Raw genomic sequence first — 16259 nt, forward strand, 5'->3', positions numbered from 1 at the left:
TGTAGAAATGCTAATTTTAAAATTTCACCCCCTTTTTAGTTCCCCTTAAGTGGAGTTTCCAGAAACAAATCACGTATGTTTCTTTACCTTTCCAGGAGATTCCAAACAGCAATTTTTACGTCTGTAACATTTTACGTTTCTGAGATACACCGTAGTTATAATCTTTCTAAAAATTCACCCCAATTTGTCGTTCCCGTTTAACCCCCATTAATTGGATTTTCCGAAAACAAAAAAAAGTGTTTCTTTGTTTTTAAGTGAGATCCCAAATACCGATTTTCAGGTGTGTAATATCTTCATTTTCTGAGATATAAATATCTTCATTAAAGGCATTTAACTGATTCTTCATACTTTTTCACCCCTCCTATTGGGATTTTCCGAAAACAAATAATACTTGTTTCTTTATTTTTAAAGGAGATTCCAAATACCAATTTTTACATCTGTAAACTTTTGAAGTTTTGAGATATAGATACACTCATTTTAAAATATCACCACCCGTCTCACCCCCATTAATTGGATTTCCCAAAAACAAAAAAACACTTTTTTCTTTATTTTTATAGGAGATTCCGAATACAAATTTTCAGGACTGTAATATATTCAGTTCCTGAGATATAAGTATCCTGATTAAAGACATTCAACCCATTTTCATCCCTCCTATTGGGATTTTTCGAAAAAAATAGTGTTTCTTTACTTTTTAAAGGAGATTCTAAATGCCAATTTTCACATCTGTAAACATTTAAAGTTTTGAGATATAGATGCACTCATTTTAAAAATTCACTCCCCTTTTCATCCCCCATTAATTGGATTTTCCAAAAACAAAAAAATACGTTTTCCTTTATTTGTAAAGGAGATACCAAATACAAATGTTCAGGTCTGTAATGTCTTCAGTTTCTGAGATATAAGTATCCTCATTAAAGGCATTCAACCCGTTCTCCAGCCTTTTTCACCCCTCGTATTAGGATTTTCTGAAAACAAAAGAAACGTTTCTTTATTTTTAGAAGAATATCTAAATACCAATTTTTAGATCGGTAAACTTTTAAAGTTTTGAGATATAGATACACTCAATTCAAAAATTCATCCCCCTTTTCACCCCCTTAGCGACGGAATATCCAAAATCCTCCCTTAGCGAGCACCTACATTTAATATAAATGTATCCTCAAAATTTCATTTCTTTATGTTCAGTAGTTTTGGCTCGGCGATGATGAATCAGTCAGTCAGTCAGGACAAGTTACTTTATATATATATAGACTAGCAAGATACCCGTGCTTCGCTACGGTATTATAATGAAATTTATAATTGAATGCTTAACGTTTTATATCTAATCCGCCGAAATTCACGATCTAACTCGTTTTGTGAGAGATTACGGCAAAGCTCCTCTCATTTTTCAATCTTTCTTTCCTGCGATCGATTTCGTACTTCCCGGTCTAAGTCCAGGTATTCCACCCGGCCAGTTGGGTCCCTAAATCTTTGCCGTCTTTCCCTATAAGCATTTTTAATGTGGATCACATTCTTGAGGAGATCCCGGGTGGTGTCTTCTTGGGTGCCTTGGCGGTACTGAACCGGCGGCCGGACTGCATTCGTAGTCATCACCCGTCCAGGACCCGTTTCCAGCACGGTCCGCATATTTGACGACGGTCCAGAACATTATTAATATTATTATTATTGATGCTCTGGACCCCACAGCAAGATGCAAGACCTCTACTTGGCGGTAAATTACATCTGCTGCTATTGTCATTGATGACAGTATGACCAGCACCATTGTCGCCCGAAGGCAAGTGCACAGGACTTCTGGCGATACGAATGGCATACTTCCGTGCATTATTGACCTTATTATAGAGGTGAATAATTGCACGGTCAATCTTAGACCTATCGTTTATTTCAAATGTGTTTAAATTTTTATTTTTATGTCAGAAGAATCTACTGTAATCTAAGAAGGTTCTCCAAAGGAAAAGATGGCTCTTGAAAACGAACCAGGAAAGATTAAAAATGATCGGTTTATAATCAGAACAAGTACATTGAAAAATCCACAGTCTGTTTCCAGTTATTCAACCGGGTCAGGAATGGAATGAATAAGCCCCCAGCTAGCGGTGAGGACAGGAACTGTGCCGGCTGTCGAAGCCGGTCCACTCCTCTGGGGCAATGATTAATGAATGACAAATGAAATGATATTGGAGAGTGTTGCTGGAATGAAAGATGACGGGGAAAACCGGAGTACCCGGAGAAAACCTGTCTCTCCGCCGCTTTGTCCAGCACAAATCTCACATGGAGTGACCGGGATTTGGACCACGAAACCCAGCGGTGAGAGGCCAGCGCGCTGCCGCCTGAGCCAAGGAGGCTCCTTATAAGTAGGCCTACATTAGGAACAGTAAAATCAATTGGTCTCACCTCCGTTTTCACCCCCACCACGGATAGCTGATTTAACCCCCCCCCCAAAAAAAATAAGGCGTGTTTCTTTATGTTTGAAGGAGATTCCAAATACCAATGTTCACGTGGGTTACCTTCAGTTTTGAGATATAACTATTCCCATAAAAATAATTAACTTTTTTCACTTACTTTCACACTCCCCCCCCCCCAACCGCGTTAAGTGAATTTTCCGGCAAAAAATATTTGTTTCTTTAATAGTACAGGATCTTCTAAATACCGATTATATTCAGTTTTTGAGATATGTGTCCTCATGATCCCTTTCACACCCGCCCCCAAAGATGATTCCCCCCCCCAAAAAAAACGCGAAATTTTATTTTTAAAGAAGGTCTAAATACCAATTTTTACGTCTGTAACAACTTTAGTTTTTATTAGATGTAAATATCCTCATACAATTAATTCAATTAATTTTTAAATTTTTCACCCCCCACCCCCCTTCCTTCATTGGATCTTCCGAGAATACCTGTTTCTTTACTTTAACAGGAGATTCCAAATACCAGTTTTTACGTCTGTAACATTTTACGTTTCTGAGATATACTGTAGATATAGTCTTTCTAAAAATTCACCCCAACTTGTCACTCCTGTTTAAACCCCATTAATTAGATTTTCCAAAAACAAGAAGATAAATGTTTCTGTATTTTTAAAAGAGATTCCATATACTAACTGTCTGGTGTGTAATATCTTCGGTTTCTGAGATATAAGTATCCTCATTAAAGACATGTAACCGCTTATTCACACTTTTCACCCCTCCTGTTGGGATTTACAGAAAAAAATACGTGTTCCTTTATGTTTAAAGGAGATTCTAAATATCAATTTTTACATCTGCAAACTTTTGAAGTGTTGAGATATAGATACACTCATTTTTAAAATTCACCCCCCTTTCAACCCACCACTATTTGGATTTTCCAAAAACAAAAACTACATGTTTCTTTATTTATAAAGGAGATCCCAAATACCGATTTTTACGTCTGTGACATCTTCAGTTTCTGAGATATAAGGGTCCTTGTTAAAGGCATTCAACCATTTTTCACCCCTTTTCACCCCTCCTATTGGGATTTTACGAAAACAAAAAAATACCTGTTTCTTTATTTTCAAAGTAGATTCTAAGTACCAATTTTTACATCTGTAAACTTTGATGGTTTTGAGACATAGATACACTCATTTTAAAAATTCACCCCCCTTTCAACCCTCCACTATTTGGATTCTCCAAAAACAAAAAGTACATGTTTCTTTATTTTTTAAAGGAGATCCCAAATACCTTTTTTCAGGTCTGTAATATATTCAGTTTCTGAGACATAAGTATCCTCATTAAAGCCATTCAACCAATTTTTCACTCTCTCTCACCACTCCTATTGGGATTTTCTGAAAACAAAAAATACGTGTTTCTTTATGTTGAAAGGAGATTCTAAATACCAATTTCTACGTCTGTAAACTTTTATAGTTTCGAGATATAGATACGCTCATTTTAAAAATTCACCGCCCCGCCCTATTCACCCCCATTATTTGGATTTTCCAAAAACAAAAAAATACGTGTTACTTTATTTTTAAAGGAGGTTCCAAATTTAAATTATCATGACTGTAACATCTTCAGTTTTTGAGATAAGTTTCCTCATTAAAGGTGTTGAACCCCTTTACCCCCCTCCCTTTCCACCTACTTTCATGGGATTTTCCGAAAACAAAAAAATACGTGTTTCTTTATTTTTAAAGGAGGTTCCAAATTTAAATTATCATGACTGTAACATCTTCAGTTTTTGAAATATAAATTTCCTCATAAAAGGTGTTCAACCCCTTTACCCCCCTCCTTTTTCACCTACTTTCATGGGATTTTCCGAAAACAAAAAAATACGCGTTTCTTTATTTTGAAAGGAGATTCTAAGTTCCAATTTTTACATCTGTAAACTTTTAAAGTTTTGAGATATAGATACACTCATTTTTAAAATTCACCCTCCTTTCAACCCTCCACTATTTGGATTTTCCAAAAACAAAAACTATGTTTCTTTATAAAGGAGATCAAAAATACCGATTTTCAGGTCTGTAACATCCTCAGTTTCTGAAATATAAGGATCCATATTAAACGCATTAAACCATTTTTCACCCCTTTTCACCCCTCCTATTGGGACTTTCCGAAAACAAAAAATAAGCGTTTCTTTATTTTGAAAGTAGATTCTGAGTACCAATTTTTGTATCTGTAAAGTTTGAAAGCTTTGAGATATAGATACACTCATTTGAAAAATTCACCCCCCCCCCCCCTTTAAACCCTCCACTATTTGGATTTTCCAAAAAAAAAGTACATGTTTCTTTATTTTTAAAGGAGATCTCAAATACCTTTTTTCAGGTCTGTAATATCTTCAGTTTCTGAGATATAAGTATCCTCATTAAAGGCATTCAACCCATTTTTCACTCCTTTTCACCCCTCCTATTGGGATTTTCCAAAAACAAAACATACGTGTTTCTTTATTTTGAAAGGAGATTCTAAATACCAGTTTCTAGGTCTGAAAACTTTTACGGTTTCGAGATATAGATACACTCATTTTAAAAATTCACCTTCCTTTTCACCCCCATTATTTGGATTTTCCAAAAATAAAAAATAAGTGTTTATTTTTAAAGGAGGTTCCAAATTTAAAATTTTATGACTATAACATCTTCAGTTTTTGAGATATAAGTCTCCTCATAAAAGGTGTTCAACCCCTTCCCCCCCTTTTCACCCCCCCCCCTTCATGGGATTTTCCGAAAACAAAAAATATGTTTCTTTATTTTTAAAGGAGATACCAAATACCAATTTTTATTACTCTAAACCTTTAAGTTTTTGAGATATAGATATTCTCATTTTAAAAATTAAGCCCCCTTTTCACCCCCTTAGCGACGGAATATCCAAAAATCCTAACTTAGCGAGCACCCACATGTTAATATGAATGTATCCTCAAAATGTCATTTCTCTATATCCAGTGGTTTCGGCTCGGCGATGATGAATCAGTCAGTCAGTCAGTCAGTCAGTCAGTCAGTCAGTCAGGACAAGTTATTATACACTGACTGACAGAGCAAATGCAACACCAAGAAGGAGTGGTTAGAACTTTATGCCAATTGCAGGGTAGACTGACGTCACTGAGGTATGCTCATGATGTGAAATGCGCCGCTGTGCTGCGCACGTAGCGAACGATAAAAGGGACACGGCGTTGGCGAATGGCCCACTTCGTACCGTAATTTCTCAGCCGACAGTCATTGTAGAACGTGTTGTCGTGTGCCACAGGACACATGTATAGCTAAGAATGCCAGGCCGCCGTCAACGGAGGCATTTCCAGCAGACAGACGACTTTACGAGCGGTATGGTGATCGGGCTGAGAAGGGCAGGTTGGTCGCTTCGTCAAATCGCAGCCGATACCCATAGGGATGTGTCCACGGTGCAGCGCCTGTGGCGAAGATGGTTGGCGCAGGGACATGTGGCACGTGCGAGGGGTCCAGGAGCAGCCCGAGTGACGTCAGCACGCGAGGATCGGCGCATCCGCCGCCAAGCGGTGGCAGCCCCGCACGCCGCGTCAACCGCCATTCTTCAGCATGTGCAAGACACCCTGGCTGTTCCAATATCGACCAGAACAATTTCCCGTCGATTGGTTGAAGGAGGCGTGCACTCCCGGTGTCCGCTCAGAAGACTACCATTGACTCCACAGCATAGACGTGCACGCCTGGCATGGTGCCGGGCTAGAGCGACTTGGATGAGGGAATGGCGGAACGTCATGTTCTACGATGAGTCACGCTTCTGTTCTGTCAGTGATAGTCACCGCAGACGAGTGTGGCGTCGGCGTGGAGAAAGGTCAAATCCGGCAGTAACTGTGGAGCGCCCTACCGCTAGACAACGCGGCATCATGGTTTGGGACGCTATTGCGTATAATTCCACGTCACCTCTAGTGCGTATTCAAGGCACGTTAAATGCCCACCGCTACGTGCAGCATGTGCTGCGGCCGGTGGCACTCCCGTACCTTCAGGGGCTGCCCAATGCTCTGTTTCAGCAGGATAATGCCCGCCCACACACTGCTCGCATCTCCCAACAGGCTCTACGAGGTGTACAGATGCTTCCGTGGCCAGCGTACTCTCCGGATCTCTCACCAATCGAACACGTGTAGGATCTCATTGGACGCCGTTTGCAAACTCTGCCCCAGCCTCGTACGGACGACCAACTGTGGCAAATGGTTGACAGAGAATGGAGAACCATCCCTCAGGACACCATCCGCACTCTTATTGACTCTGTACTTCGACGTGTTTCTGCGTGCATCGCCGCTCGCGGTGGTCCTACATCCTACTGAGTCGATGCCGTGCGCATTGTGTAACCTGCATATCGGTTTGAAATAAACATCAATTATTCGTCCGTGCCGTCTCTGTTTTTTCCCCAACTTTCATCCCTTTCGAACCACTCCTTCTTGGTGTTGCATTTGCTCTGTCAGTCAGTCAGTATATATATAGATAGATAGATAGATAGATAGATAGATAGATAGATAGATAGATAGATAGATAGATACGTGTAAAGAAGTGGAATCAGAGTTAAGGCTTTTTGCATATGATGTTATTCTGTACAGAGTAATAAATAAGTTACAAGATTGTGACCAACTACAAAATGACCTCGATAATGTTGTGAGATGGACAGTAGGCAATGGTATGATGATAAACGGGGATAAAAGTCAGGTTGTGAGTTTCGCAAATAGGAAAAGTCCTCTCAGTTTTAATTACTGCGTTGGTGGGGTGAATGTTCCGTTTGGCGATCATTGTAAATACCTAGGTATGAATATAAGGAAAAATCTTTATTGGGATAATCGCATAAATATGATTGTAAATAAAGGGTGCAGATCTCTGCACATGGTTATGACGGTATTTAGGGGTTGTAGTAAGGATGTAAAGGAGAGAGCATATTTGTCCCTCGTGAGACCCCAACTAGAGTATGGTTCCAGTGTGTGGGACCCTCACCAGGATTACTTGATTCAGGAACTGGATAAAATCCAAAGAAAATCAGCTCGATTTCTTCTGGGCGATTTCCGACAAAAGAATAGCGTTACAAAAATGTTGAAAAGTTTGGGCTGGGAAGACTTGGGAGAAAGGAGACGAGCTGCTAGACTAAGTAGTATGATCCAAGCTATCAGTGGAGAGATGGCGTGTGAGGACATCAGTAAACGAATCAGTTTGAGTGGTGTCTTTAAAAGTAGGAAAGATCACAATATGAAGATAAAGTTGGAATTCAAGAGGACAAATTGGGGCAAATATTCGTTTATAGGAAGGGGGTTTAGGGATTGGAATAACTTACTAAAGAGATGTTCAATAAATTTCCTATTTCTTTGGAATCATTTAAGAAAAGGCTAGGAAAACAAGAGATAGGGAATCTGCCACCAGGGCGACTGCACTAAATGCAGATCAGTAGTGATTGATTGATTGATTGATTGATTGATTGATTGATTGATTGATTGATTGATTGATTGATTGATTGATTGATTGATTGATTGATTGATTGATTGATTGATTGATTGATTGATTGATTGATTGATTGATTGATTGATTGATTGATTGATTGATTGATTGATTTTCTCCCCGGACTCAGCGAGTGATCCCACATCTACCGCCTCAAGGGCAGTATCTTGGAGCGTGAGACATTTCATCGGGGATACAACTGGGGAGGAAGACCAGTATCTCGCCCAGTGGGGAGGGGCTTCACCTGCTATTCTGTACAGGGGCCTTGTGGGGGGATGGGAAGATTTTTTAAGGGATGCACAAGGAAGAAGGAAGAAAGCGGGCGTGGCCTGAAGTTAGACGCCATCCCGGCATTTGCGTGGAGAAGTGGGAAATCACGGAAAACCACTTCGAGGATGCCTGAGGTGTGAATCGAAACCCCGTCTACTCAGTTGATTTCCCGAGGCTGGGTAGACCCCGTACCAGTCCTCGTACCACTTTTTTAAAAAATTCGTGGCAGAGCTGGAAATCGAACCCGGACATCCGGCGGTGACAGCTAATCATTATAACCACTATACCACAGAGACAGACACTTTATTATTATTATTATTATTATTATTATTATTATTATTATTATTATTAATATTATTATTATTATTATTACATGACGTATTTAACTGTAATCCAACTGATTGTGCAGCCGTTAGTCTGAGAGTAAGCAGACTCAAAACTGAGACAGCCTGAGAAGATTGGTGCAAGCCTAACTCCAACCATCATAATTATACACTTGTTTGCAAATACAAAAATTTTTTAAAAATGCATATTTCACACGATGAAGGAGTTAGCATTTTGCTGAAAAACTTGGCATGTAGTAACACCTGAGGAAGATAATCAAGTGATTAGCGTAGTGTCGTGATTAGTTGAACGGTCTTGCCACCAGAGGCCATAAATGTGTTGACACCCGCGACCTGTGTCTAGGCTCGCCGAGATTACGTAAGCGGTGGAATGCTGCGGAAAGTTCGTCGACCACGCGACAAGTCTCTACGACACAATCGAAGAGATTTTGCCCATTTATCAGACTTTGAGAAGGGGCACGTTATTAGTAGGGCCCGGATTTCAGGTGGTAAAAACCTTCATTGTAGGTTTCTTTATGCTTAGATTTTTTTAGGTTTTGCTTCTTGGATCAATACAGGCTTATTTCTTTCTTCCTTCCTTTCCTAATCTTAATTCTTAACTTCCTCGGACCTCTACCACCTCAAGGGCAGTGTCCTGGAGTTTGAGACCTTCGATCGGGTTTTTCAACTGGGGAGAAGGACCAGTACCTCGCCCAGGCGGCCTCACCTACTATGCTGAACAGGGGCCTTGTGGAGGATGAGAAGATTGGAACCGATAGGGAAGGAAGCGGCCGTGGCCTTAAGTTAGGTGCCATCCCGGCATTTGCCTGGAGAAGAAGTGGGAAACCACGGAAAAACACTTCCAGGATGACTGAGGTAGGATTCGAAACCGCCTCTACTCAGTTGACCTCCCGAGGCTGAGTGGACCCCGTTCCAGCCCTCGTACCACTTTTTCAAATTTTGTGGCAGAGCCGGGAATCGAACCCGGGCCTCCGGGGGTGGCAGCTAATTATGCTAACCACTACTCCACAGAGGCGGACTATCAATACAGGCAACAATCATTTTCTGGTTTTCTTAGTTTTGGGAGATTTATTTATTTATGAACTTACTTCATAAAAGTTTACATTGCCAAAGATATTCTTGAAAAATACAAAGAAAATACTGTTTCTCTTGTCGGTTCTCTTTTTGCATTGCAGTTCATAACTACATGCATACCCAAAGTCCCTGCCGTAAACGATTTCCCATTATCACGTAACTAACACCTTGCTGTATAAAGAAAACGATCTTTCAACGGAACATGACGTCACTTGAGCGTAGGGCATAGATGCTAATACTCCACGTTCTAGGATTAATTTTTCTGTATACTTTTCTTCCTGTAATATGTAATACTGAGCTGATGGCTTTCATACCTTCAAAATCAGGATTGGCTTGAAGAATTGTCTGAGCTTCGAGGAGCATGCATCTCCCACTGGTCCAGATGTTTCCTTCCTTGAAGCATTGCCAATGATATCCAGAACACTTTCCAACCGGAGAATAGTTTCTGGTATGAAACTAAAATGGGTCTTAATATATGAAAGGGAAGCGACGAGAGTGGGACACTCAAGTGAATTCTTGCCATTGCCGGTGCAGGAAGCTTCTGTTTCACCCGGGTCATTTACGACATTTTAATGCCTTGTATTTATTTATCTATTTATTTATTTATTTATTTATTTATTTATTTATTTATTTATTTATGAAGGGCGAAGTTGGTCCTCTCTTACACTTAACCGCATACAATTTCTAGATTGTTAAAACATTACATACATACATACATACATACATACATACATACATACATACATACATACATACATACATACATTATCATTATATACTGTTATGCCTTTCAGCGTTCAGTCTGCAAGCCTCTGTGAATTTACTAAACGTCGCCACAATCCTCGATTTGCAACTAGTGTTGTGGCCTCATTTAGTTCTATACCTCTTATCCTTAAATCGTTAGAAACCGAGTCTAGCCATCGTCGTCTTGGTCTACCTCTACTTCTCTTACCCTCCATAACAGAGTCCATTATTCTCCCAGGTAACCTATCCTCCTCCATTCGCCTCACATGACCCTACCACCGAAGCCGGTTTATGCGTACAGCTTCATCCATCGAGTTCATTCCTAAATTAGCCTTTATCTCCTCATTCCGAGTACCATCCTGCCATTGTTCCCACCTGTTTGTACCAGCAATCATTCTCACTACTTTCATGTCTGTTACTTCTAACTTATGAATAAGATATCCAGCTTTCGCTCCCGTAAAGCAAAGTTGGTCTGAAAACAGACCGATGTAAAGATAGTTTCGTCTGGGAGCTAACTTCCTTCTTACAGAATACTGCTGATCGCAACTGCGAGCTCACTGCATTAGCTTTACTCCACCTTGATTCAATCTCACTTACTATATTACCATCCTGGGAGAACACACAACCTAAATACTTGAAATTATCGACCTGTTCTAGCTTTGTATCACCAATCTGACATTCAATTCTGTTGAATTTCTTACCTACTGACATCACTTTAGTCTTCGAGAGGCTAATTTTCATACCATACTCGGGTTAGACAAGGCTGTAATCTTTCACCTTTGCTGTTCGTAGTTTACATGGATCATCTGCTGAAAGGTATAAATTGGCAGGGAGGGATTCAGTTAGGTGGAAATGTACTAAGCAGTCTGGCCTATGCTGACGACTTGGTCTTAATGGCAGATTGTGCCGAAAGCCTGCAGTGTTAAAACATTAATTTAAAATATTGTGGTAATCAATTAATGAGAGAAAGCCTGTAAATCAGATAAGGAGTAACAATAATACAATTGATTACGAGTATTCTTATTAATGAAAAGGTACCTATAGGATAAATAGGGCGTAGACAATGACAGAATAAGTATCAAATTAATAACTAAAGAATTCTAAGTTAATACAACAATGTCTACTAACTCGCTTAAAGGAAAACTTATTTTAATATAAGGCAAAATGAAATTACAGTGTCTGAAGTTTACGATGTTACAATCTGAGTTCACAAGAAAACCATTTTACTATGTTTCTCGGAAATGGGATAATAGAGGTACGTGCATGTAATACATAATATTTCGTTTCGCTCACACATTATTCACTCATACTTTCTGTATTTTTTATTTACCGTTTGCTTTACGTCGCAACGACACAGGTGAGTGTAATGGCGACGATGGGTTAGAAAAGGCCTAGGAGTGGCTGCGCGCCTTTAACCGCACGGCAGGCTTGCCCGGTGACAACGTGTTTCTAGCCATAGTTTTCTTCCTTAACCCGTTTACCGTCCAGGTTTTTTTAACCCTCGGACTCGGCGAGAGATCCCACCTGTACCCCCTCAAGGGCAGTGTCCTGGAAGGTGAGGACCAGTCCCTCACCTGGTATGCTGAACAGGGACCTTGTGGAGATGGGAAGACTGGAAGGATAGACAAGGAAGAGGGCAGGGAGCGGCCGTGGCCTTAAATTTGGTACCATTCCGGCGTTTGCATGGAGGAGAAGTGGAAAACCACTCCGAGGATGGCTGACTCTACTCACTTGGCCTACCGAGGCTGAGTGGACCCAGTTCCAGTCCTCCTACCACTTTTCAAATTTCATGACAGAGCCGGGAACCAAACCCGGGCTCCCAAGGATGGCAGCTAATGACACTAACCACTACACCACAGAGAGTCGTAGGTTTACTGGTAGAAACTTGTTAGCAAGCAGACCTTCTCAAATTGGTCACTGAATGGAAAACTTCTCACCCGTGTCTTTCAAGCGTCATATGGTGAACGTTCACGCTAGCCGGCTGTAGTGCGTTCCATTTCGCCTCTTCGACTATTCCGCCATGCGACAGCGGGATGTAGTGGAAGGGATGCAGAGAGGGGTCCGCGGCTATGATGGAAAGTTGTTCGTAACATCTTACGAATTCAATCCCTCTTGTGAACGATTGTCGGCAGCGAGTTTTGTAATATTTAAAACTAAACGCAAAGTTGACGCGAACTGATAATTACGGTACCGGTAACTAACAAGTGAGAAGATTTCTGAAGTGAATCAATCCCAGAGTGCATGTAGACCCTGCTCCAAATAAATGAATCGCGTGGTTCGCGAGAAGGGAAGTGTACACTTTGTTCTCCTATGGTTCCTACGAACATTCTTCCTTCTCTGTCCGGAACATTCAATATCTTAGACTGAACAACTTCAGCTTCGATGTTCTTAGTTAAAAATCGCACGAGCGCATAAGTGGCAATAACACATTATTCGGAACTCGGTAGATGGCGTGGACTTGGATCGCTTAGTGTGCCGCTCGTTAGCGAAAATAGCGGGCGAGTTAATACACGAGGAACATTCCCCTGAATGTGGAGTAGATATTCAAACATCAGTGCATTGCTGTCGTATATTGAGACAAATGATGAACACAGCTTACTGGTGCGGTGAGGAGAATCAGGTCCCCAAGAAAAAATACCCAAGCCCCATGGCGCAACAGTCCCAAAAGGCTCGGGCCTACCAAGCGACCGCTGCTCAGCCCGCTAACTAAAGAAAGGCTTGTGACATCGTTCAGTCTTCCTATAGAACAAGACAGGACAGCTTTGACAAAAACGCGTGAAAATTGCATTCAGCGCCCCTAGCGGTAGTGGAGTAACAGTATTAGATTGTCTGCAGTCTACTATGGGTTGTGATAGTAATTCTATTTTCTCTTATCAGATTTTTTAAGCTTCAATTTAATATGAAACTAGCGAATGTATCCGTGCTTCGCTACGGTATTCTACATTGTATTCGAATATCGAAGTAAATAGTGTACATGCAGTAATTAAGATTGTTTTAAAATTGCAAGTCTCTTAGCGTTATCCGAGAAAGAGCATGGTGAGGTCCCCGTACGTTGTTTCCAATGTAAAGTGTTTGATACGGATTTGTGATATAACGGCAGGCTCACTTGCCTACTGGCATTCACAATCAAGTTGGGAAGTTTACATTATAATTGCAGGCCCCATTGCCTACTACGCGGACAGAATCGATTTGGGGAGTTTTCGTTAAAAGGGCAGCCCCCCTTTCCTACTTCCAGACAGATTACAGTTGAGGAGTTTCTATTATAATGGCAGGCAATTACCCTACTATCACTCGAAATTGAGTTGTGCAGTTATCATTATAATGCCAGGCCCATTTTCCTACTGCCAGCCAGCTTACTGCCAGTCACACCAAGTTGGTGAGTTTCCATCAAAATAGCAGGCCACTATGCCTAATGCCAGTCACATTTTAGACGAGGACATTTCTTTACAATGGCGGGCACCCTTGCCTACTGCCAAACACAATCGGGTAGGGGAGTTTTAAACAAAACTGCATGCTCACTTGCCTTCTGCAAGTCAAATCGAGAAGGGAACTATTCATTACAATTGTAGGCCTTCCTTACTAATGACAGTTACACAGGAGTTGGAGAAGGAACCCTTTCCTACTGCCAGTCAAAGTCGGTGTGGGGAGTACTGATTACAATAGAAGACCCACCCTTTTTCGATCGCTAAAAATCTACATCAGTGAATATACATAGTTCGACATACGAAACTATATGCGTGTTTACAATATTGAAGACCTTCATTTACAGATTAACTGCTACTAAACGTACGTCATATCGACAAAGGATTATACCATAAGACACGCCGGATTTAGTGGCCTAAGTGGCTGGTCCTATGATATGTCATATATTCTTGGGTCGGATTGAGTTAGAAACGTGGAACAGGGTAAAGGTTTTGTAAGATTATCTCACATTACATTACCTTTCGGATAATTATGTGACAGCTACATACATAGCATTTGGCTCGCATATGGCTACTGGGTGGGCCAATTTTCGTGAAGAGTTTGATGATTCTGTATTTCATATAAGTAATTGAAAGTATGAATTATGCATGTGAAAATTCCAAATTGACTTAACATCGATTAATAGAGAAATATCAAACGTAAAAGGGATACAGATACGGCAAAAAGTCATAAGACCAAGGTTGTAGATCATTCCAAATTGAACGGAGATTGTGCAATCCGTTATGTGATAGGAATTTCCGAAGGTGTGCACCATCATTAAAATTTCCTGCATATTTCGATATTCTTCGGGGATAAAAAGTGAACAATTTAATGATCTAGGATGTTTTCCGTTCGTTACAAGCTAAAACGTATAATTTTGTCGAATTTCAATTATCTTCTTTTTCTTCTGGCAGATTATGCCGCAATGTGGATTTTGGGCGAGGCGGGTAAAAATTAGGACTTTCAGGAAACTAAACCAAAAATTATGGAGATGGTCATTATTACCCCTTAAACGGAAAGCTGTACGAAAATTTCGCCAAAATAGTCAGTGTAGAGGCACACAGTCGTTACGATTTGATTTATATAGATAAGGAATCTGCCCCATGTAAAACACCTTTTGGGCTATGTCCGCTGGACTTAACCTGCAAAAGTGACCATTCATGATATCTCCCTTATTAATCCTCCTGACGAAAAAATGCACATGAAAAAAAAAGGTTTAGAGGTGGAATTCCATCACGTTTGGTCGATTTCCAGTCAGGTTGGTCTTGTTCTGTATATATTGTGGAAGAGTAAAATCACCATTTCGGTTCCCTATAAACCGCCAGTCCATTCCGGAACATGAAATGTTATTTACGTTTAAAATCTACCTTTGGACAGGTGGATGCTAAATATAAATTTTGGTTCGAATGTCTTCAGTAGTTTTCAAGTTGTAAGGAATACGCTTTACACGCACTCGCTCGTGAGTTAAGTCCGATGGGACTTGTACAGAAAAACGGTCCGTTAATGATATCTCCCTTATTAATCCTCGTATCGAAATGATGCACATGAGAAAAAAGGTTTAGAAATTAATTTCTACCAAGGTAGGTAGATTTCCATTAAGTTTGGTTGTGTATATTTTGTGGAAGTTTCTTATAAACCCCCAGTCAGTTCAGGGATTTAGAAACAATATTTGCCCTAAAACCTATCAAGGACAGGTGTATTCTAAATATGAGTCTTGGTGGAAATACATCCAGTAGTTTGTAGCACTCGCGTACATACGGGGTAATTAAGGAAGAAAATAATACAGTTAAGAAAGTTGAAAGTAATAGAAAATGGATTATAACTGAGGACGGCCGGATAACGACAAATATGTAAATGCCAAGTGAATGTATTGGAAAATCAAATGCCCCTCAATAAATTATGCTAGTGTGAGTTATGGATATAATAAAGTGGTAACAGAGGAGAAATTTAGGTCCAGTGATTCTTAGGTAAACAAATAATAAGATGAGGGAAATGGCAATACGTTACTTCCCTGCTGGCATGCAGTCAGAGACGTTGCCATGGTAACCTGTAGGTTCGTTGTGGGTCTATCGGTCACTCAATGCAGAGCATGTTACCAGCGGAAAATTGTAAATTTCTCCGTCATGTGAAGAGTAAGGTAAATTATGAACATAACAAAAGTTGTTTATAATGAAGAGGCGTTTCACGTACGGTAAACTAAGTTTACAGAAAATCAATAGTATAAGAGAAAATGGAGGAAAACCATTCTGGTTTTCCTATAAACCCCCCGTCTATTCAAAGATGTTAAAATAATATGCATATCGAAACCTTTCCCGGGATGAGTATACTCTAAATATGAAGTTTGGTTGAGATCTATCTAGCCGTTTCGAAGTGATGGTGGAATAACCATTCAGGTTTTCCTATAAACCCCCCGTCTATTCAAAGATTTTAAAATGATATGCATATCGAAACCTTTCCCGGGATGAGTGTACTCTAAATATGAAGTTTAGTTGTGATCTA

This window comes from Anabrus simplex, chromosome 2 (genome assembly GCF_040414725.1).
Source record: "Anabrus simplex isolate iqAnaSimp1 chromosome 2, ASM4041472v1, whole genome shotgun sequence".
In the NCBI taxonomy this organism is placed as follows: Eukaryota; Metazoa; Arthropoda; class Insecta; order Orthoptera; family Tettigoniidae; genus Anabrus; species Anabrus simplex.